This window comes from Pongo abelii, chromosome 18, assembly GCF_028885655.2.
Source record: "Pongo abelii isolate AG06213 chromosome 18, NHGRI_mPonAbe1-v2.0_pri, whole genome shotgun sequence".
NCBI lineage: Eukaryota > Metazoa > Chordata > Mammalia > Primates > Hominidae > Pongo > Pongo abelii.
In genome coordinates this window covers 6,531,133-6,553,283 of record NC_072003.2, presented here as the reverse complement: position 1 = coordinate 6,553,283, position 22,151 = coordinate 6,531,133, and the positions used below count along the sequence as shown (strand labels likewise).

The window sequence follows — 22,151 nt, the reverse complement described above, 5'->3', positions numbered from 1 at the left end:
TTTGGGCCATCTGCTATAACAAGACCCTCCTCACAGCATCATTCCACTGACCCACAGGCTCAGCCCCAGGGACCCTCACTATAACAGGTCTCCACTATGCATAGGAACTCACAAAAACCTTCTCTTAATCTTGGCTTCCTCTGATATCCAGCCACTTCCCCACTTCTCACCTTAAACACAGATGGCAGCTCCTTCCCATCGTTCCAAACCTTGGGGATTGTCCAGCCAAATTCTCTTCAGCCACCAAAGCTTCACCCGCCCTCTTCAGGGAGATGATGCAAGGGCATCTGAGATCTTTGGAAGCCCAATTCTGGCCTCTCTTTGGGGTGGGCTGAGAGTGGGAACTAGACTCTCTTTTCCAAGTGCCATGTTTATCTTGTTCATCATTATATTATCTCCAATGCCTGGCACATAGTAAGCACTACAGACTGACACATAGTAGGTGCTATTAGTGTCTGTATAATGGAACTCTTGAGGTTGAAGCTATTAGCAGAAACCTGCCAAGCAAAAGGATGGAAAACCGATCACCAAAAAAAAAAAAAATGAAAGCAATCATGGCTTTGAGCTCTAAACACACAAGGCACAAGCCCAAGTTTGGGCAATTTTAATACAACAGCCATTTTGCCTCCAAACAAGCCGGCACTGGAAACCTCCCTCTGCCTCTTAAAGAGAACCAGTTTCTCTTTCTCTAAGTGGGCAGCATTTCTCCCCAGTGGCAGTACCCAGCCCACTGCCACCAGCAAAGGACTGCATCCAGGAGCAAAGAGTTTGAGTTTAAATAATAGATTTTATAGGGAAAAACAAAGTAACATCCACATAAATCTGGAACTACCACCACTTTCCAGAGGCCGAATCCCATTTGTGGAGTCTCTTGCATGTTAAGCACCTTGCAGTCAGCTCAACTACATACTTTTGGGATTCGATGCAGAGAAGAGTGAAGGTTATCTGCAAAGTAAAGGAACCAGGGCTCAGAATTCCCAGAGCAATCCATGACAGAGGAGGTGAGTAGAAAAGGGAAGGGTGAAGTCAAAGGAGAGAAGTCAATGAGTTGGCCAACACCAAGCAAGAATCATGGGACACTTTCCACGGCCCCACATCTCAAATGAAGTCAACAAAACCCATCAATGCTTGGTGTAAGTGTTGTATGCTCCCGGAAATGAAAGCAGGGGCCACATTTCAGGTCAGTAGTGTCGCAGTAGAGGCAACAGTCATGAACTTGTGGGCCCTGGAGGATGGGATGATTCTGAGACATTGAATCCCTACACTGATCTCAGTAGAAATCTCAGGTAGGGCTTCAACATTCGTGGACCAAGGACTCTGTGGGCCTGAGAGCAACAGCCTTGGTGCATGTCCCAGCTCCATCAATCCCAACTGGGGCTTTGAACAAGTTACTTATTTTTTTAACTAACGTTATTTTAATTGACAAATCATAATTGTACACATTTATGTGATGTTTTGATATGTGCATACAATGTGGAATGATTAGATCAAACTAATTAACATGTCCATCCCCGAATTTACTGACAATTTTTATGATGAGACATTTGAAATGTACCCACTTAGTTATCTTGAAAGATACATTATTATTGACTATAGCCACGCTGCTGTGCTATAGATTTCAAAGCATATAATCCAGCAACCCAACTTCTGGGTACAGACCAAGAAAAAATTGAAGTCAATATGTTGAAGGGATCTCTACATTCCTATGTTCACTGCAGCACTATTCACAATACCCAAGATATAGAATCAACCTAAGTGTCCATCAGTGGATGAAAGGATAAAGAAAATGTACTATATACACACAACGGAATACTATTAACCCTTAAAAAAGAAAGAAATCCTGTCATTTTCAACAACATAGATGAACTTGAAAGACATTGTGTTAAGTGAAATAAGCCAGGCACAGAAAGACAAATACTGCATGATTTTACTTATACGTGGAATCTAAAGAAGTTGAACTCACAGAAATAGAGAGTAGGACAGTGGTTATCAGGGGCTGGGGTGGAGGAAAGGTAGGGGATAGGAGACACTGGTCAAAGGGTACAAAGTTTCCAACAGGAAGAATAAGTTTTGAACAAGCTAAACTCCTCTGAAAGCTCAGTTCCTCATCTGTAGAGCACGGACACATCATCGACCTTCTAAGGATGTTGATTTGAGAGTAAGAGATGATGTTCAGCACAATACCTAATGCACAGTCAGGTCTCCTTAAGCTTGAACCTGCATTGCCATGACCTCTACATCTCAGGAGAGAAAGGCTCACAGCCAGTGTCTCAGTTCCCAGTGAAAAATGGATCCCAGACCAGGCTGAACAGCAGGATCCCTAGGGGATATCCATCCCTACTGAATCAGAATCACCAGAGGTAGAGCCTGAGTATGTATGTATGTGTATGTGTATGTATGTATGCATAAGAGACAGGGTCTTCCTCTGCAGTCCAGGCTGGAGTGCAGTGTCACAATCATAGATCACCGCAGCCTCAAATTACTCCTGGCCTCAAGCCATCCTCCCACCTCAGCCTTCAGAGTAGCTGAGACTACAGGCACATGCCACCAAGCCTGGATACTTTTTTTTTCTTTTTTCTTTTTGGAGAGAGTCTCACTCTGTTGCCCAGGCTGGAGTGCAATGGTGCAATCTTGGCTCACTGCAACCTCTGTCTCCCGGGTTCAAGTGATTCTCATGCCTCAACCTCCTGAGTAGCTAGGATTACAGGCATGCACCACCACACCAGGCTAATTTTGCTTTTTTCATTGTTGTTTCTTGTTTGTTTTTCACATATAGGACTTTTTATTTGCCACTATTATAAGTCTAAACTTTAAACAGATTCTTGGACTGGTGGTTCATATCCATCAGCTCATTCAACTTTAGCATGTGTCTCGTCCCTAGTGGGTTTTCCAGAACTACTGCCTTCACCAGTAAGCTCCATGCCTTTCAAACCCAGGGTTCTCCAGCATTTTTACTTTTCTAATGAAGACATCATGGAGAGGATAAATTGTCAAGCCTTTTCTACATCTTTTCCAATGTTGTCTGGAATCAATTTATTAACCACTTCTTTCAAGTCGTTTGTCTGCACCTCTCAGGTCATGATTTCCATCATCTTCTTCTGGATTTGGTGGACTGTTGGTGCTGAGGATAAGAGGTCTTCAGTATCTGATTGTTGTGTTTTCTAGTAAAACCAACACAAAACAGATGAAAGAAGTAACCATCAGTAGTCTTGACATCAACATGAGCTTCAATCATTGTTGAACATTTTTCAACCATGGAACATATTTTGTCACAGGTAAGACCCATGCCATAGAAGTCAGTCAGGCAGTTTTTGCCCTGAACATCTTCAGTAATCAGCTTGAATTTTCTAAATGCAGCTTCATCATTCTGCACATCAGCAAGACTCACTTCAAACACAAGACCCTTGAGACCGTCAGATGCAATTTGGGTTCCTTGGGTCCTGGTGACCAAGTCTTTCCAATATTTCTTATATTGAACATAGCAGGTGCTTACACATCATACTGATCTTTCTTAGAAAATGGATCAACTATTTTCTTCTTAACTCCCTTTTTGCCACCTTTCACAAGGCACTTGTTCTTAACAACCGCCATGGTGCTGCTCAGAGTACCAAAAGGCTAAATTTTATATTTTTGGTAGAGACGGGGTTTCACCATGTTGGCCAGGCTGGTCTTGAACTCCTGATGTCAGGTGATCTGCCTGCCTCAGCCTCCCAAAGTGCTGGGATTACAGGTGTGAGCCACTGCACCCAGCTGCTATTTATTTTTTCTTTTTTTGTAGAGACAGGGTCTTGCCATGTTGCCAAGGCTGGCCTGGAACTCTTGGCCTCAAGCAGTCCTCCCACCACAGCCTCCCAAAGCACTGGGATTTCAGGTGTGAGCCACCATGCCCAGCCGGGAATCTATTTCTGAAGCCAATCAAGCGTTGAATAAAATTGCAACTTGGGCTGTTTTTCCTTGCATTTTTTACATTTCAATGGTTTTTAATATATTCAGAGATATACACAAACATTACTAGTCAATTTTAGAACATTTCATGACCTCAAAAAGAAACCTCATACCCTTTAGCTAACACCCCCTATCCTCCCATGCCCCTACCAGCCCTGAGCAACCACTAATCAACTTCCTATTTCTATAGATTTCCATCTGAATGAAATCATGTAGAATGTGATCTTTCACCTGTTTTGAAGGTTCATCCACGCTGTAGCATATGTACTTTGCTCCTTTTTGTGATCAAATAATATTCCACCATGTGGGTAGACTACATTCGGTGTATCTCTTCATCTAGTGATGGGCATTTGGATTAATTCCCTCTTTGGGTTAGTAGGAGTGATGCTACCGTGATTATTCACGTACAAGTTTTTGTGTGGACCTGTACTTTCATTTTTGAATATGAAAATATGGCACATCTCCAAGGAAGACATGTAAGTGGCCAATAAGCACATGAAAAGATTCTCAATGAAATTCATCATCAGGGAAACAGAAATCAAAACCACAATGAGATACCACGTCATACCCATAAGGATAGCTAGAATCGAAGATACAGAAAATTGGCCTGGTGCGGTGGCTCATGCCTGTAATCCCAGCACTTTGGGAGACCAAGGCGGGTGGATCACCTGAGGCCAGGAGTTTGAGACCAGCCTGGCCAACATGGTGAAATCCTGTCTCTACTAAAAAAATACAAAAATTAGCCAGGCATGGAGGCAGGTACCTATAATCCCAGCTACTCGGGAGGCTGACGCAGGAGAGTAACTTGAATCTGGGAGGCAGAGGTTGCAGTGAGCCGAGATTGTGCCACTGCACTCCAGCCTGGGTGACAGAGCAAGACATCATCTCAAAAAAAAAAAAAAAAATACAGAAAATAACAAGTGTTGGTGAGGATGCAGAGAAACCAGAACCTTCATACACTGCTGGTGGGAATTAAAATGGTGTAGCCACTGTGAGAAACAGTTTTGACAACTTCCCAAACAATTCTACATAGAGTTACCAAATGACCCAGCAATTGTACTCCTAGGTATAGGCCCAACTTGGGCTCTTTTAATCTATGGAAAATGAACTATGGGTACTTGGCAAGAACAAAGAGGGAGAGAGGCAGAAATGCTGCCATGAGGGCACATTGATTGGTCTCTAGTACACATGGCTCCCACTGCAAATGGCCTCTAAATGACTTCATCAGTTGCTCATAAAAAAATCACCCTCTGCTCCGATCGTGACAGAAGAAGTGTGGATTGGACCTGGTGAGCCACGGTAAGACTGACTGCTAAACTTTATGAACGATGAGGGGATTTGCACGTATAATCTTGACTGTACTAGATTTTTTATTTTATCCACTGTCTTTGAAATCCTAACTCTTGACTAAGAACTGACTTTCCTGTACTTGTTGTTGACTCTAAGTAAATTTCCAATTCCACATACTCCAAAGATGATGTGCTGAAAAATCTCTCAAAAGAAAAATGCTAAGAATACAGGCATAGTTATATGGCAAATTTTGCAGAATTAACACAAATTGCACTTGTAGGTACGAAGCACAAAACATTTTCATGGGTAAAGAAAAAAGTGTTCTTCACTCTAGCAGACGCTGCAGAATGAGGCCAATCAAGGTGCTTGCCCAGCCAGACCTTGGGCTCTTACCTAATTTGTGTTAGAGTCAACTCTGATGGAGTCTGTATCTCAGTCATCTTTTTTTTTTGACATGGAATCTCGCTCTGTCTCCCAGGCTGGAATGCAGCGGTGTGATCTCAGCTCACTGCAACATCTGCCTCCTGGGTTCAAGCGATTCTCCTGCCTCAGCTTCCCAAGTAGCTGGGACTACATATGTGTGCCACCATGCCCGGCTAATTTTTGTATTTTTAGTAGATACGTTTCATCATGTTGGCCAGGCTGTGCTCAAACTCCTGACCTCAAGTGATCTGCCTGTCTTGGCCTCCCAAAGTGCTGGGATTACAGGCATGAACCACCATGCCTGACCTCAGTCATCTTTTTATCCTCCACACCTGGCAAGTTCTAGACACACTGTGGTTCCATACAAGTCTGTGGAATAAACAGGAGATAGATAGAAAGTGAGAATTTTGGGAGTAGAGAAGATTCCAGAAATTGTGCATATTTCCCAGAGACAGTGGCCAAATTCCTCAATCTTGCCAGAGTTTCCCTATCTCAACTCAAACCTTATGTGTGGGCCCAGGTGCAGTGGCTCACACCTGTAACCCGAACACTTTAGGAGGCTGAGGTGGGCAGATCACTTGAGGCCAGGAGTTTGAGACCAGCCTGGCCAACATGGTGAAACCCTGTCTCTACTAAAAATACAAAAATTAGCCAGGCATGGTTGTATGCACCTGTAGTCCCAGCTGCTCAGGGGACTGAGGCACAAGCATTGCTTGAACCCAGGAGGTGGAGGTTGCAGTGAGTCAAGATTATGCCACTGTACTGTAGCCTGGGCAATAAAGCAAGACTGTCTCAAAAGAAAAAAAAATAAAAAACCCTTATGTGTGGGCCTCGTTACAGAATTAATGTTTATATGGACAACATGTACATGGGTGTATGTTAAGAACATGAGTCATCCACAAGATTTTAGCAAAGTCCATTTAGAAAGCTCAATGCTTTGGACTTCCACTTGCTTTGCTGCCTTTGTCCTCAGAAGGAGGCTTCATCCTTCCATGTATCCAGCAAATCCTTTATGCAGAGATGTACACAACACACTCCTATCCTTGGCTATGACACCTTGAAAGGCTCCTCTTTGTGGGCCCTGGTGCTCATTTCAGAGTAGTTCAAATTAAGGTGATCAGCTTTCATGCCAATCACTCTACAAATCACTCCTATTATGACCAATTTTTCTAAATGCTTTATTGAATTATTACTAAAAGAAATGTGCACATAGAAGAGGTCAACATAGTACTTTCCTTACAAACTGAACATACTGGCCAGGCACAGTGGCTCATGCCTGTCATCCCGGCACTTTGGGAGGCCGAGGTGAGCAGATTGCTTGAGCCCAGGAGCTCAAGACCAGCCTGGGCAACATGGTGAGACCCCACTCTCTACAAAAAATAAATAAATACAAAAATTAGGCAAGAGTGGTGGCACATGCCTGTAGTCCCAGCTACTCCAGAGGGCTAAGGTGGGAGGACTCCTTGAGCCCAGGAGGCAGAGGTTGCAGTGAGCCATGATGGTGCCACTGTGCTCCAGCCTGGGTGACAGAGCAAGATCCTGCCTCAAAAAAAAAACAAAAAACTGAACATCTCCATATTAGCAACACCCAGTTCAAGAAACAGAACATTACAGCCCCTTGCAGGATATTCCTGGGGTCTCTTCCATCTCTACTACCAACAACCTCCACCTATTTCACCTGACATTGTACTTTATGAGAGCAGCAGTTCTCGGATGGGGACTATTTTGCCCCCTGGGGACATTAGGCAATATCTGGAGACACTGGGGGTTTTCTCTACTTGGTGGGAGTTGTGTTACTGCATCCAGTGAGTCCAGGGATCCAGGGATGCCACTCAACATCCTAAAATGCACAGGGAACCCCAACACATACAACAGAGAAATTGCTGAGCCGAAATGTCAGCAGCGTCACAGCTGAAACCCTGACATACACAGAATCACACAGTATCTGCTCTTTCGTGCTCAGGATCTCTTTCATTCTAATCATTTCATAGGAAACAGAAATATCATTTGGAGGCAGGTAGAGTCCAAAACAAAGAAAATCCAGAGTTGTTTTTTTAATCAGCCTGGTGCCTTTAGAGCTAGGATTTGGTTTCCATTCTTTCTGTCTCATTTTCAAGTGATTTTTCTTCAAACGGCATCTGCTGGGCTCAAGACCCGGAGATCCCCACAAAGCTGAGATTCACATGGAAATTTTGTACACACCCACACAGGTATACACTTCCATTTACATGCAGACATCCACCCACAGATACACACATCTGGAGACCAAGACAGAAATCAAACTCCACCATAAAAGCACAGTCCCCCGAACAGGAGAAATGCACCATTCACTCCAAAGAGGTACCTATTGGTTTAATTCAGCCTCTGATAGTCAGGCTGTTGTCAAGCCCAGCTCTGAAAGTCTTCCCCTCTAGGAAAGAGAGATGGATTTTTTTCTTTACTCAAGAATATAGACCTAAAAAAACAAACACTTCTGCATCTCAAAGCAGGCTCTACCTCCTGAGCTACACATATTGATCAGCATTTTATTGTCAATTTTCTTTTATTTGAACTGGAGAAAAATATAATCTAATTATGTTCTTACTGACAGTTGGGAATCAGTCACACTAAATCTAATTCTCCGGGTTCTCGTGATTAAGGTGTTTAATTTGGGGGACAACAAAGCAAAAGCATTGGTCATGTTTTAATATAATTAGTACAGAATATACCTAAGGGGTTCAAGTATCACTGTAGCAAGAAGCTCATTCTGCAGTAAAAGGGGGGTTCTACCACTAGGATTGAGTTAGGGTGGTTCATGGCTGCACTGTTTTATCAATGTCTCTTCAAGAGTCCATGGAATGTGGAATGGGAAAGACTGAAATAGTCCAAGTCTTGGCTAAGCTTCTGTAAAGGGGTGTTAGGAGCCGATAAAATAACCTGGTCTTTACAGACATCCCACACTGTAGTTCTCTAAGCTACAGATTCTCAGATTTTTCTATTTTATAAACCAGTAAAAATATTTTTTTAATTTGAGAACCAACATAAGGTTGCTATTTTTTTTTCTTTTTGGTAAGAAGGAACTTTTTTAAAGTACCAGTTTTACACACACACACACACACAGACACACATACACACACACACACAGAAATTCCACCATGATTGGTCAGAATAGGTTAGGTTTTGCTGCAATAACAAACAACTCCTAAATCTTGGTAACTTCAAACATCAGAAGTTGTTTTTCTCACTCTTGCTACATCTGCAGGGAGGTGTGGGGTGCTCTGTTTCCCATCAAACTTGCCCTAAGACTAAGGCTAATGGGGGTTGCATTACCTCGAGTATCACCAAGCAGGGAACAGAGGGAGGAGAATGCTAGAGAGCCCTGTACTAAGAATTAAATGCTCCAGGCTAGAAGTCTCACACTGCACCTCTGCCCCCAGCCTACTGGCCAGTACTAGCCACATCCCCTCCCCCGCCACAGGGCAATGCATGAAGACAGGAGAATTGGATACATTACAAATTTCTACCCCATGGCATTTCATAAAGGAGAAAAAATGCAAATACAAAAATGTTTTAATAGAATATATAAATTTTTAGAATAAAGAACAATCCTCCAAAAACGACAGCTGGTGGTCTTTCACCAATGGGCACATTTCTGTGACATTTTCTCTGTTTTTCTATTTTATCCTTGACCCATGAACATTTTATACAGATGGTCCAAAGAACACCATTTGGGGACCACTGCTCTAATCAGGTGATGAAAACGGCCCCAAGAACAGAGCACAGTCTCCTTAGAAGGGCCAGGGTGACCACGTTCTCACCATCAATGCACAGACATCCACCTGCAGCATCCTCACATCCCAACATCAAACGGTGGCTCTCTATAGCTTGATTCTAACGCCCCTTGATCTTCATAATCACTGTAAAGCTCTCTGGCCCCAAGATCTAACATCGCCACTCTAGCTACATCCTGCAACTGTTCACCTCTCCTGCCTCCTCATCCCTCTAAACTTCTCTTCACAACCTCATGTTTCCTTCTTGCTTTACCTTCCTGCTCAGCCTGGACCTTACAGTCACCTTCTTCTTGTAATGTTCTCCTAAACTCCTTCTTCCCTGCTTTCAACCACACCCACCTGGAAAATTTCCATACCCCATTGATGACTTGCCTTGCAACTGTCCAAGGGCTGCTGAATGATACTGGAAAGAATCACAACATGGATCTGGTAGTTCCACTAAATAATCTCACCATCCAACTCTAGGGTAGACTTCACTTCTGTTCAGCAATATTTTTAAGCATCACAAATAAATTCCAAACAATATTTGCTAGAACAATTGACTTTAAACCTCTTCCGTATCTCAAAGCCCCCCAAACCCATCCCTAGGGGTTTCAGAGCCCACTCAGAGTTGAGTTCGCTCAACTCACTTCCATCTCACCCCTAGATCACTGTATCTGGACCCTCTTCCTCTGCCTTTCCCATCTCATAAGGAGAAGCATCCTTTCTCCTTTCCCAAGCTACCATCTCCACTTGCGCCTCATTTGAGACCTCCCTTTATCACCCATTCCCTTGGAACTCCCATGACTCACCACCTTCACTCCTCATTTCACTCATATTTTGCACCATGTATGTGCCAGGCGTTTAACATATAATCATGCTTAAGTCTCCACATGCTAACAAGAAAAACCTTGATTATCCCTGCTATGCCCTCAAGTCATTACCCTCCCCACTCCCTTCCTGTGTTCCCAAACTTTGTTGATCTTCATCAATCCCTCTGTTGCAGATGGCTCCGAAGTTTGCATCCTATTAGGTTGGTGCAAAAGTAATGGCAAAAACAGCAATTATTTTTGTACCAGCCTACTATCTTTTCTCCTTCTACCAAACTTTGTCCCTGAGCCATCTCATCACCTATAACTACCTCCTCCATACAGTTGATTCCCAGATCTGTATTATTCTACTGCAAGTCCATTCCTCACCTTTCTCGGCTAGAATAGCAGAAGCCCAATTAGAATTCATGCTACCAGTTTCCCACCACCACCACCACCACCACCACCACCACCACCACCATCGCCCTGACATTGTTAGCAAAACCATCTCTTGAGTGGAGCTCAAAGATTTGTAATCTCCCACTCCCCAGAAAGATAACTTCAGACTCAGCCTAGAAGTAAAGATCCTCCAGATACGGCCTCAACTACCCTCCAACCCATGTCCCCAGTGCATCCCTTTGATGCCCCCTTCAGTGGAGTTAAAATGGAGTGAGTCTTTTTCTTTTCACATACTCCTGGTGTTCTTCCACAAATACAATTTTCACCTCTTGAATATTTTCAAGGATTCTCCATGCTACACACAGTGAAATCCAAACTCCCCATCAGGACCCCAGTCTTCCCAAACCCTCTTTGCACTTTTCTGCCTCCATGCTTTTCCTTGGGCCATCCTCTTCTCTAATATAACCTTGTGTATTACTCTGGGTTCTCCAGAGAAAGAGCAGAGAGATAGAGGTAGAGCTATACACATAGAGAGAGACAGATTGGTTTGTTGTAAGGGATGGCTCACATGGTTATGGAGGCTAAGGAGTCCTGGAGTCTGCAGCCAGCAAGCTGGAGACCAGGACAGCCAATGATATAGTTCCAACTCGAGTCCACATCTAAAGTCAGGAGAAGACTGATGTCCGAGCTCAAATATAATCAGGTAAAGAGAGCAAATTCTCTGTGACTCTACCTTTTTGTTTTGTTCAGGTCTTCAGTGGATTGGATGAGGCTCACCCACATTGGGGAGGACAATCTGCCTTATTCAGTCTACCAATTAAATGTTATCCTCATTCAGAATACCTCAGAGACACACCCAGAATAATGTGTAGTCAAATATCTGGGCACCCCACAACCCAGTCAAATTGATACATAACATTAACCATCATGTCTTGCTTCTACTCTCCCCCCATTACTGCATGTCCAAATCCTTCCCTTATTACAAGGCTTAGTTCAAATGTCGCCTCTTAACTAAGCCTTCCCTGCTAACCGCAAATATTAATAGAATTGGTCTCTCCCTTCTCTGATGTCTTAAAATACATTGTGTGTTTCTCTTTTACTGTATTTATTACAAACTCCCTTATAAATCAAGACAGTGATTCCCAGACAAATTATCAAAAGAGTATAAAAGAAGTCTTCTTTGAGTGTGAAATATCTCATGGAATATAGCATACGGCCTCTTCATGAAGAAACTACTGGGAGAGAAGAAGACAAGATGGAAGAGGCCAGGGAAAGGGGGTGAGTAGAAAGCACAATGAGGCTGGGCTCATACGGTGGCTCACACCTGTAATCCCAGCATTTTGGGAGGCCAAGGCTGGCAGATCACGAGGTCAGGAGATCGAGACCATCCCGGCTAACACAGTGAAACCCTGTCTCTACTAAAAATACAAAAAAATTAGCCAGGCATGGTGGTGGGCGCCTGTACTCCCAGCTACTCGGGAGGCTGAGGCAGAAGAATGGCATGAACACGGGAGGCAGAGCTTGCAGTGAGCCGGGATCGCGCCACTGCACTGAAGGCTGGGTGACAGAGAGAGACTCCAACTCAAAAGAAAAAAAAAAGCACAATGAAATGTCAGTGGATGGGTGCCTATAATTTCTAAGGGAAACAGAATATAATCCAAGATTTTTATAGCCAACTAAATTATTGCCCAATCAAAATAGGCAAAAGACACTATCACATGTTCAAGAACTTAGAGAATATAGTATTTCTGACCTCTTTTTTTTTTAAAAAAAAAAAAGCCTTCATAATAAAATTTAGTCAGCCAAGAAATTAAAAAATAAGCAACTTGTGAATTGAATGACCATGACAAAAGGCTAGTGATGAGAGCTGAATCCATTTAAAAATAGGACTATGATTGCAGAACAGAAAGAAATGGTGGTCAACCTTAACAACATAAAACAACCTAGAAATAACTAGTTTCCAGGGGTAAAGGGAGGGACTGTACGAAGTAGAAGTGGTAATGCCCTTTATTAAGTCAATTAATCAGGTCTAAAATTGAAACTTGGTTTTAAATATATAACTTCTTGTTTATTTTCCTCCCTAACCACCTGAGGAACAACCACCATGATGAATGACACAGTAACTATCTGGACCAGGAAGTTCATGACCAATCAACCGCTCCAGAGGAAACAAATGGTCTCCAAAGTCCTTCACCCCGGGAAGGCAACAACATGTACAAGACCACAATGGATGTCATCTTCATATTAATAGTTGGACTCAGAACCCATTTTGGTGGTGGTTAAACAATGGGCTTTGGCATGCTATCGGGTTCTTTGAATTATGCAAAGAAAAATGAACTCAAACATAGACTTGCAAGACACGGCTGGCATGAGAAGAAGACGACCTCAAGAAAACAGCAAAAGGAATGCAAGGGCAGAATGAAGTCAAGAGGCTGCAAAGGCCAATGTCGGTGCTGGCAAAAAGCAAAAGGAGTAAAGATTTTGCAATGACTTTATTTTCAGTGACTGTACCAATTTTTCACGAGATGATCAGTCAACTGTAAAGACTTCTACATATATATAAAACATCTTAATATTTTTCATCACCTTTGATTTCTTAGATGTTCTAGAAACTGATTTTTGATAAGAAAAAACTACATTTATCTGAGCTGACCAGTTCGTTCAGTTTCACTTCCATTTCTTTTTCTTCAGATAAATTTACACAGCATTCAATTTGCTATTTCTTGTTTTTAAAATCTCATTTTGTGTGATCAGAAGTGTCTGTTCATGTCTCTAGCCATCTCTGTGCATAGCGAGGAATGCTGTTCACTTAATATTAGGAGGTTTATTTCTTGGGGTCCTGAGATTTGGGGTAATTTTTCTCCCTTTCTGTACTTTTCTGTATTCATTAATTTTTTGAGACAATGTCACCAATGTCCTTCATATTAATATTTGGAATCAGAACCCATTTTGGTGGTGGTTAAACAATCGTCACCCACATTGGAGTGCAGTGGTATGATCTCAGCTTACCAAACCTCCGCCTCCCAGGCTTAAGCGATTCTCCTGCCTCAGCCTCCCCCGTAGCTGGGATTATAGGCATGCACCATCATGCCTGGCTAATTTTTGTATTTTTAGTAGAGACGAGGTTTCATCATGTTGCCCAGGCTGGTCTCAAATTCTCGGCCTCGAGTGATCTGACCACCTCAGCCTCCCAAGTGCTAAGATTACAGGTGTGAGCCACCGTGCCCAGCCTCCTCACTTACACTTTTACAGAAGATCTGATCATACCCACTCCGCAGAAGTCAGAATGGCCCCCACGTGGTGTTTAACGGGAGTGAAAACTTGAGTTCAATCAACTGAGGGTGACACAGAAACATCTCCCCCAAAACGCTTTTGGCAGCTCTGCTGATCCATAACCTGGCTCCATTTCAGGGCAAGACCTCCACTTAAGCTGCACTGGCTACCACTAGAGTAAGTCACATTAACTCATGACAAACACAACTGAAGGGCAAAAAGATTCTTTTTAAAATGATTTTTGTCTCTCACTTACCAACACACGCTGGCCTCCCTAGAGCCTGACTCCATTCAGCACCTGTTCCACTAAGCACCCACTGAAAGCTCAGCTCACAAGCTGAAATGACCCAGACATCAAGGAGTATACAATCCAGGGGAAAAACAGACCTGAATGCAAGTGATGACAATACAAGACGGAGTCAAAGAGCCCAACTTGAAGTTTCAGCAGAATAGCACCAAAGACTAGTTCCCAACCCAGCTCCCAGAGCCAGAGCCAGAGCCAGGGTGGCTGCATGAGATCAGCTGGGAGCTTTTGCAAACATAGATCCTAGCTGAGCCCCTAATCATCAAACTGTCTGGGATTGAGCTCCAGTAATTGGTGTATTTAATAAGCACCCACACACACATAATTCTGATGTTCCTAAGGGTTGTAGAAACATGGAACTATGGAAAACACTAAAAAAAAGGCAGTAAAAGAAAACTATAAATATTCATTACTGTCCCAGGCATCATAAGGACACTCCACATGCACTATTTCCAATACTTACAATAACCTGCAAGGCAAGCATTCATTCATGACGACGGGCTTTATCGGGATCAGAGCCAGCCCTGGGAATGCTTGAACCTGCGCTGAAGGTCACCCCTCCTCCCCACAGGAGGGGGCTCACATTAAGGAGCAGGGGCCAGATGGGAAACGGAGTGTCCTTTTATTATAAGACCACAGTGAGAGACTTTTTTTTTTTTCAGAGTCTCGTTCTTGCCACCCAGGCTGGTGTGCAGTGGTGCAATCTCAGCTCAATGCAACTTCCGCCTCCTGGGTTCAAGCGATTCTCCTGCCTCAGCCTCCCGAGTAGCTGGGACTATAGGCGCCTGCCACCACGCCCGGCTAATTTTTGTATGTTTAATAGAGACAGGGTTTCACCATGTTGGTCAGGATGGTCTTGAACTCTTGACCTTATGATCTGCCTACCTTGGCCTCCCAAAGTGCTGGGATTACAGGTGTGAGCCACCACGCCTAGCCTGAGACTTTCAAGTAAAGCCACAATGGACCACAGAGCTTAGACATCAGGGCTAACATGGAAACTCTGTCATTAAATCTTGAGATGTTATTATCTTTGCTCAAAGAAAAAAATAATCACAACTGACATTTTGAGAACTAGACATCTGAATGTAAACTTGATCTTAGAGGATATTAAGGAATTACTGGTAATGTGATTAGGTATGACAATGATCATATAAAAAATGCCCTCATGTTTTTAGAGGGAAAGTAAATTATATAGGGGTGAATATCATAATGCAATTACATAACTACTGTAAACTATTTTTTAAATACTTCAGAAAAACAAATAGAGTAAATATTGCAAACGTTAATAGTTTTTAAACCTATGTGATGGGTATATGATAGCTCATTAGTCTCTCTACTTTTATGTTTATTGAAAATTTTTCATAATAATAAAAAAAAAAAACCTTGGCCAGGCACAGCAGCTCATGCCTGTAATCTCAGCACTTTGGGAGGCCGAGGTGGATGGAGGACTGCTTGAGCCCAGGAGTTTGAGACCAGCCTAGGCAACATGGTGAAACCTCATCTCTACAAAAAATAGACAAATTAGTCAGGCATGGTGGTGTGCACCTGCAGTCCCAGCTACTCAGGAGGCTGAGGTGGGAGGATCACCTGAGCCCAGAAGGTCAAGGCTGCAGTGAGCCAAGGTCACACCACTGCACTCCAGCCTGGGTGACAGAGTTAGACCCTGTCTCAAACAAACAAGCAAACAAAAACCCTCTTGATCCCATTTCCCCCAAAAAAAAAAAAAATGATTTTTTTAAGATCTTACCGTCTCCCGGCCTGGTGCAGAGCAGAGGAAGTCGAGACAAAGTACAGCACACAAGGAATGGGGAGGGAGGGAAGCGTGGGGGAGGCTGACGGTGGGGACTCTCTCATCTCAGTTGATCCATGCACTTTGCTTCATGGAAGAAAGGAATGGAAGATGAATCATGCCCTTTAACACACAGTGACCTTCCTCACTAGTAAATGTGCCTCCAGAAGTGTCCAAGAACTCAGTGCCAGAGCCAGGCTGGCTGCATGAGAATCACCAGGGAGCTTCTGCAAACATAGGCCCCTACTGGGTCCAAATGTATTCATCTCTTGGAGAGGAGGAGAGAGGCAGAACAAGGAAAAGGATGGGAAGAAACCAGCCTTGTGCACAGGAGGATGCTGGGATTCCTCCTGCATGTTTAGTGCAATGCATCCTATTTTACAAGGTCACAGAAGCTCAGAGAGTTAAACCTGCCCAGGTTCTCATAGCTTGTAACTGGCAAAACCTGCCCAAATCTCTGTCTCTAGAGATATTTCCACTTGCTTCAACTCTGGAGCTGTCTTAGTTGTAAAGGTGACAGATTCCACTCATCACTCACTTTTGTTTGCAGATATTGCCTAAAGTCCCTTGTGAATATTTAGGTCAGGGCTATTTTTTTGAGTTTTCTGTTTGTTTGTTTGTTTCTTGGTTTTTTTACAAAGCAATCTTGTAGAAAAAACCCAAAGTGGCTCCCCCATTTAAGACCCTGTAAACAGGGAGACCAGAGTCTGGACTCCTGGTCTGGTTTCCACACCTTCCTTAGATTTCCCTGTGTATAAAATCCAACAACAATCTTTGACAAATTGCCTCCCCCAGGGGAGAGATGGAGGAAGTGTTAACTTTGCTTTTTTTTTTCTTTTTTCAGACAGAGCCTTGTTCTGTCACCCAGGCTGGAGTGCAGTGGTGCCATCTCGGCTCACTGCAACCTCTGCCTCCTCAGCTCAAATGATTCTTGTGCCTCAGCTTCCTGAGTAGCTGGGACTACAGGCAGACGCCACCACACCTGGCTAATTTTTGTATTTTTAGTAGAGATGGGGTTTCGCATATTGGCCAGGCTGGTATCGAACTCCTGGCCTCAAGTGATCCACCCTCCTCGGCCTCTCAAAGTGCTAGGATTACAGGTATAAGCCACCATGCCCAGCCACTTTGCTATTTTATTTTAATAGACAGCTTCGAGGTCCAGTATGAGTTCACAGATTAGGGAAAATCACAGGCAAAGAAGAATACTTTGCATTCAAATAGTAGAATGTTTTCATTTTCAAAGAGCTCTCACCTGCCATCTAATCTTGTCTTCCTAGCAGTCCTGGGAGAGAAGCAGATGTGGTTTCCATTCCCACTTTCCAGAAGAGGAGACTGAGGCAGAGGCTTTGCAGACACACAGAGGACATGTGAGGACAGGTGAAGGTCATGGTCATTGTCAGCCCCCTCCCTCAACTTGACATTCCCAGATCTGGTGAACTTCCAGTCAGAGGAGACAGAAGGACTGGATCACTCAACTCTGCTATGGGTACCAGGACCCAATTTTTCCCTGGCTAACTCGGTCACATCCTGTCTGGGATCTCCAACTACTACCCATCCCACAAGTCTCAGCTAAAACAGCAATTCAATGGGGAACTTTTTTCTGAGGCTCCAGGATTGGGCCAGGCCCTCTCCATGGCTCTCTGCCCTTCCCCTACTGCAGAACTTAGCACCTGTATGTCACTACTGTTTCAAACATGTGTCTTTCGTATGCTCTCCACGTTATATGCAGCATCTGCCAAGAATAATAATGAATGGTAAAACCTAATCTCGATTGAGTGTCGATGATGCACTTTTAATGTGACATCTTATTTAATCCTCACTATATCTGCAAGAGTAGAAGCTATTAATAGCCAATTTTCAGATAAGAAAATCAAAGCACAGTTTCTATAACTTACCCAAGCAGCTAGCTAGGAGGCAGCTCAGTTTGAGCCCAGGGAATCATATTCCAGAGACCGTGTTCTCAATTACTACAGCAGGTACCTCCCCAGAATCTATAGGTGGTTAACAAGTCTTTGTGGAATAAATGAACAGAAGTACAAGCAAATGGATGGATACATAGGTGGATGGACAGACAGATGGGTGGATGGATAGATGAGTGGGTGGGCAGGTGGATGAATGAATGGATGCCTGAGTCAGTGAAGGGATGGCTGAGTGGGTGGAGAAATGGATGAGTGGGTGAATGGGTGGAGGGATATATAAATGAATGGATGGGCAGGTGGATAGATGGGTAGATGAGTGAATGGGTGGATAGATGCATGGGTGAGTGGATGGATAGATGGGTTGGTGGGTGGGTAGGTGGATGATAGCTGGGTGCATAAGAGACTGGATTGGATGGATAGATGGGTGGGTGGGTGGATAGATGGATGCATGGAAGGGTGGAAGGGTTGACAGACAGACAGATGAACAGATGGACTTGAGCATTTATTCGGGGTCCTCCAAAGAATTGAGTGATTTCCCTAGGGTGTCTCATCACCTGCAGGTAGGTGGGCAAGGGGGCTTGCCTCTGTAATACTCATGATAATGGGTAGTGCTCAGCCTTAGTCACCACTCTCAGAACACTTTATTGACTAGGAAAGTCAAAACTGGCATTGATAACTAATGCAAGTTACAGCTATAACTAACAGAAGATGTTGAGCTGATGACAGCTGGGCAACCAATAATCAATAACTTGGCTGTGTCATGTTACTGCCATGCTGGGCAGGTAGAGCCAGGGGTTCCTTAATCCCTGTATCACATTGAGAATGCTTATCAAGACTTCCCCAACCATGGGGACAGAGATCTTATCAAATACTTGCAGTTCACCCCAAAAGGCTCACCCTCTTCGTTCCACCTGCACATGACCTTCGGCTCAAAGACATTTCCAGTCCTCCAGGTCAGCCCTTCTTCCAGCCTTTGAATTAACCCTGATGACTGCCTGCCCATTAGGTATCTTCACCTTTCATCACACAGCCTTTTCCAAGACTATCCTTCAATCCAGCCCTCACTAAACGCTGGAACTGTTGTTGACAAAATCCAGAACAAGCTGGGTGGGGGATGCAGGTGGGAAGCAGGCTGTAGTAATGGGGAAAATTTCTAAGCAATCTCGAACACAGAAAAGAAACTGAACAAGTAAGAGACAGGCAGTCAAGAGAAGTGTTAATTTTGCATAACTGAAGCTGAAGATCAGGAGGGCATGGCAGACCACAAGATAAATATGATATAGACTCCTTTCTAAAAAAGTGTAAACATCCACCCTTTCCTACTGACAACTAAGATCTTTACTAAAGGCAAGTCAGAAAAACTGGGTATTTTATGCAATACAGTAAGAAGGTCCATAGGCAAGTATGTTCCCGACACCATCTTCTAGGATAACCCCTGGGATTCTGGTTACACCTGTCCTAAAGTTGTCTCTCACTCCTGCCGTTGGAGGACTACCGTGAGAGAAGAACCATGGTGAAGTGGTTAAGAGTGTGCACCCAGCGACCAGCCAGATGGCTTCAAACCATCAGTATCTAATACTGAGCAAGTTACATAATGTTCCTGAGCCTCAACTTTCTCATCTGTAAAGTGGGTATGACGTCATTCATTAATCAAATTCTAGGTGAACATACACTAAACACTAGAGACACAAATGAGAATCAGGAACAGGCATGGCCCTGGCCCTCACGGTGACTACCGTCTTGAAGGGGAAGGATGACACGCACAGAAATAGGAAGCTGTAGCTGAACTAGTGTCTACCACAGAGAGGCACCTGGTGTCATGAGAGCAGATAACAGGGAGTTGCTGTGACTGAGTCAGTGTGGCCAGGCGTCCCTGAGGATGTGGTGACTCCACTGTCAGATGAGACCGTGACCAGGTGAAGAGGCAGAGAGAGGGAAAATCTTTCCAGGCAGAAAGAGCAGGATGTGCAAAGGCCCTGTGGCAGGAAAAGAGCAAAGGAAGTGCAAGAGCCTGAAAGAGGCCAGAGAGAGCAAGTGAACATGTGGATAATCACAGCACTGACCTCATACAGGACTTGCAAGAAATTGAGACCCTGTCTGTAACAGATTCAGCAATGACTAAATAGAAACTATCTCCTAAAAGCACAGGATAAGGCTCACTGGTGGTATTTCCCATGTGAGGCTGCCACAGACTCAGAGGCCAAGTTCAACCTGCCTGTAGACAACCTCCAAGCTAGCTGGACACACATACACCCTCAGGCTCAGAATACCCCTGACAGAGTCCTGGATGCTTGAAGTCATGATAAGTATCCAGAATGACATAGAATTCTAGCCAGGCATGGTGGCTCACACCTGTAATCCCAGCACTTTGGGAGGACGAGGTGGATCATCTGAGGTCAGGAGTTCGAGACCAGCCTGGCCAACATGGTGAAACTCCCTCTCTACTAAAAAAATTAGCCGGGTGTGGTGGTGGGTGCCTCTAGTCCCAGCTACTCAGGAGGCTGAGGCAGGAGAATCGCTTGAACCTGGGAGGCAGAGACTGCAGTGAACCGAGATTGCACCATTGCACTCCAGCCTGGGCAACAAAAGTGAAACTCCGTCTCAAAAAGGAAAGAAAAAAAAAAAAAAGAATGACACAGAATTTGCTAAAGGGGGAGAAAGGGCTTTCTTCCAAAGCTGGGCCTGGTTTCTACAGAGAGTCTTTCAGATGAAAATTAAGCAGCTCTTTGCAAGCACCTCAGAGGAGAACCCCTCACCCTGATGAATCAGGCACACGGGCAGATCCAAGACAATTGGCTGCGTGCATGTGAACAAGCTTATGGTGGAAATGCAGTGCTTTATTTGTTTGGGGTGGTTTAATCACCAGGAGAGAGAAGCTTCTAAAGCAGCATTCAGAGGTGGCTGTTGCCTGGGTTTTCTGGAAGGGGGAGGCGGTGAGGATGAAGGCTTCCGTTTCATCTACAGGCCCCTTGCAGAAGGAGCTGGGGAAAGCTTTGCAGCCATCTGCACACTGTTTGCCATCTTGTCTGGCTGGGCAGCCGAGCTCCAGATGGGGGCGGATGGGATAGCGCTTGCCACTGTATTTGGAAAGAGATGGCAGGGAAGTCAGCCCCCGTGGAGAAGACAGGAGCAGGCAGGTGCTGGACAGTGCTGCCCAGGCCCCTGGAGCTGAAGTGTCCAACCTGACAGCCTCTAGGTGCCACTAAAGCAGCCCAAGAGGATCTTCTCTGTCCATCTCCATCCTGGCACCTACAGACACTTGGAGAGGTCCTTCACATGGGAACTCACAAATGCACACTGATAACCCCCACACGGAACTCTCATATGTAACAAGTGAAAAGACAGGATGCCAGTTAAACCTGAATTTCAGATAAACAACAAATCATTTTTTAGGGTAAGTAGGTCCCAAATATTGCATGGGATATATTTGCACCAAACAAAAAAAAATGGTTAATGAGAAATTCACATTTAACTGGACCTCCTGGCAAGCCTAACCCTGCATAAACACAACCTCGAGTTTGAAACTCACAGAGAAGCCAAGGCCGTGCTCACACACATGCACAAACCCATATGCCTTACAGAGTCAAGGGCTGTGATGAGGGTCCCCACCCTTGCACACTTCCCTGTCCTCTGTCTGGGCTCAGAGTAAACAGGGGGTCACCTGGCATCCAGGTCTAAGCTGGGCTTGGAGGTGTTCTAATCAAGCAGGATGCTGACCTGCACTTCTCCAGCTCAGCCGGGGCTGCAGCCAGGCCTAGCTTCCAGTCTCGGGCCTAGAACACACAGCACAGCCCCAGACCCCTGCAAGAAGGGTTCATCTCAAAGTCCATTGGTTCAGGACCTATCAGAAGCCCCACTTCTTTCCTCTGTTTCTGCTGCCATTGCCCCAGTCTCTGACCCTGCCACTCAATCACTCTATAAACACAGCAGGTACCAGGGGTGGCTCTGGGCTCGGCACTCAAGACAATGCCCCTGGTAAAGCCACAGTCTAACAATGACAGTCAACAACGTATCAGCAACAGCCCTGCCCCACAGGTGCTGAGTGTGCACAAGGCCGGCGCTGTGAACGTGCTCTCAACAGTGATCTCACTGTACCGTCATGGCAGCTCTAGGATGCAGACAGCAGCATCACATTATCCCCATTTTACTTATGAGAAAACTGAGGCCTGAAGAAGGCAAACACAGGCCTCGGGATTTGCAGTAACATTGCCAGGAATGTTTGAGAAAGCAAACTTCTCAGAGTGAGGCAGT

At 44.5% G+C, this 22,151-nt stretch overlaps 1 protein-coding gene and 2 pseudogenes across 17 annotated transcripts in view; 1 reads left to right on the top strand and 2 right to left on the bottom strand.

The window, feature by feature from the left end:
• Positions 1–22,151, bottom strand: part of RBFOX1 (RNA binding fox-1 homolog 1) — a 2,503,848-nt gene that overhangs the window by 2,470,401 nt on the left and 11,296 nt on the right. The gene's annotated exons all lie outside the window — the stretch shown is intronic.
• LOC129050907 (small ribosomal subunit protein eS1-like) lies at positions 772–4,819 on the bottom strand (annotated as a pseudogene). The gene has a single exon (XR_008514807.2). The product of XR_008514807.2 is annotated as a small ribosomal subunit protein eS1-like (transcript).
• LOC103889367 (small ribosomal subunit protein eS24-like) lies at positions 12,723–13,091 on the top strand (annotated as a pseudogene).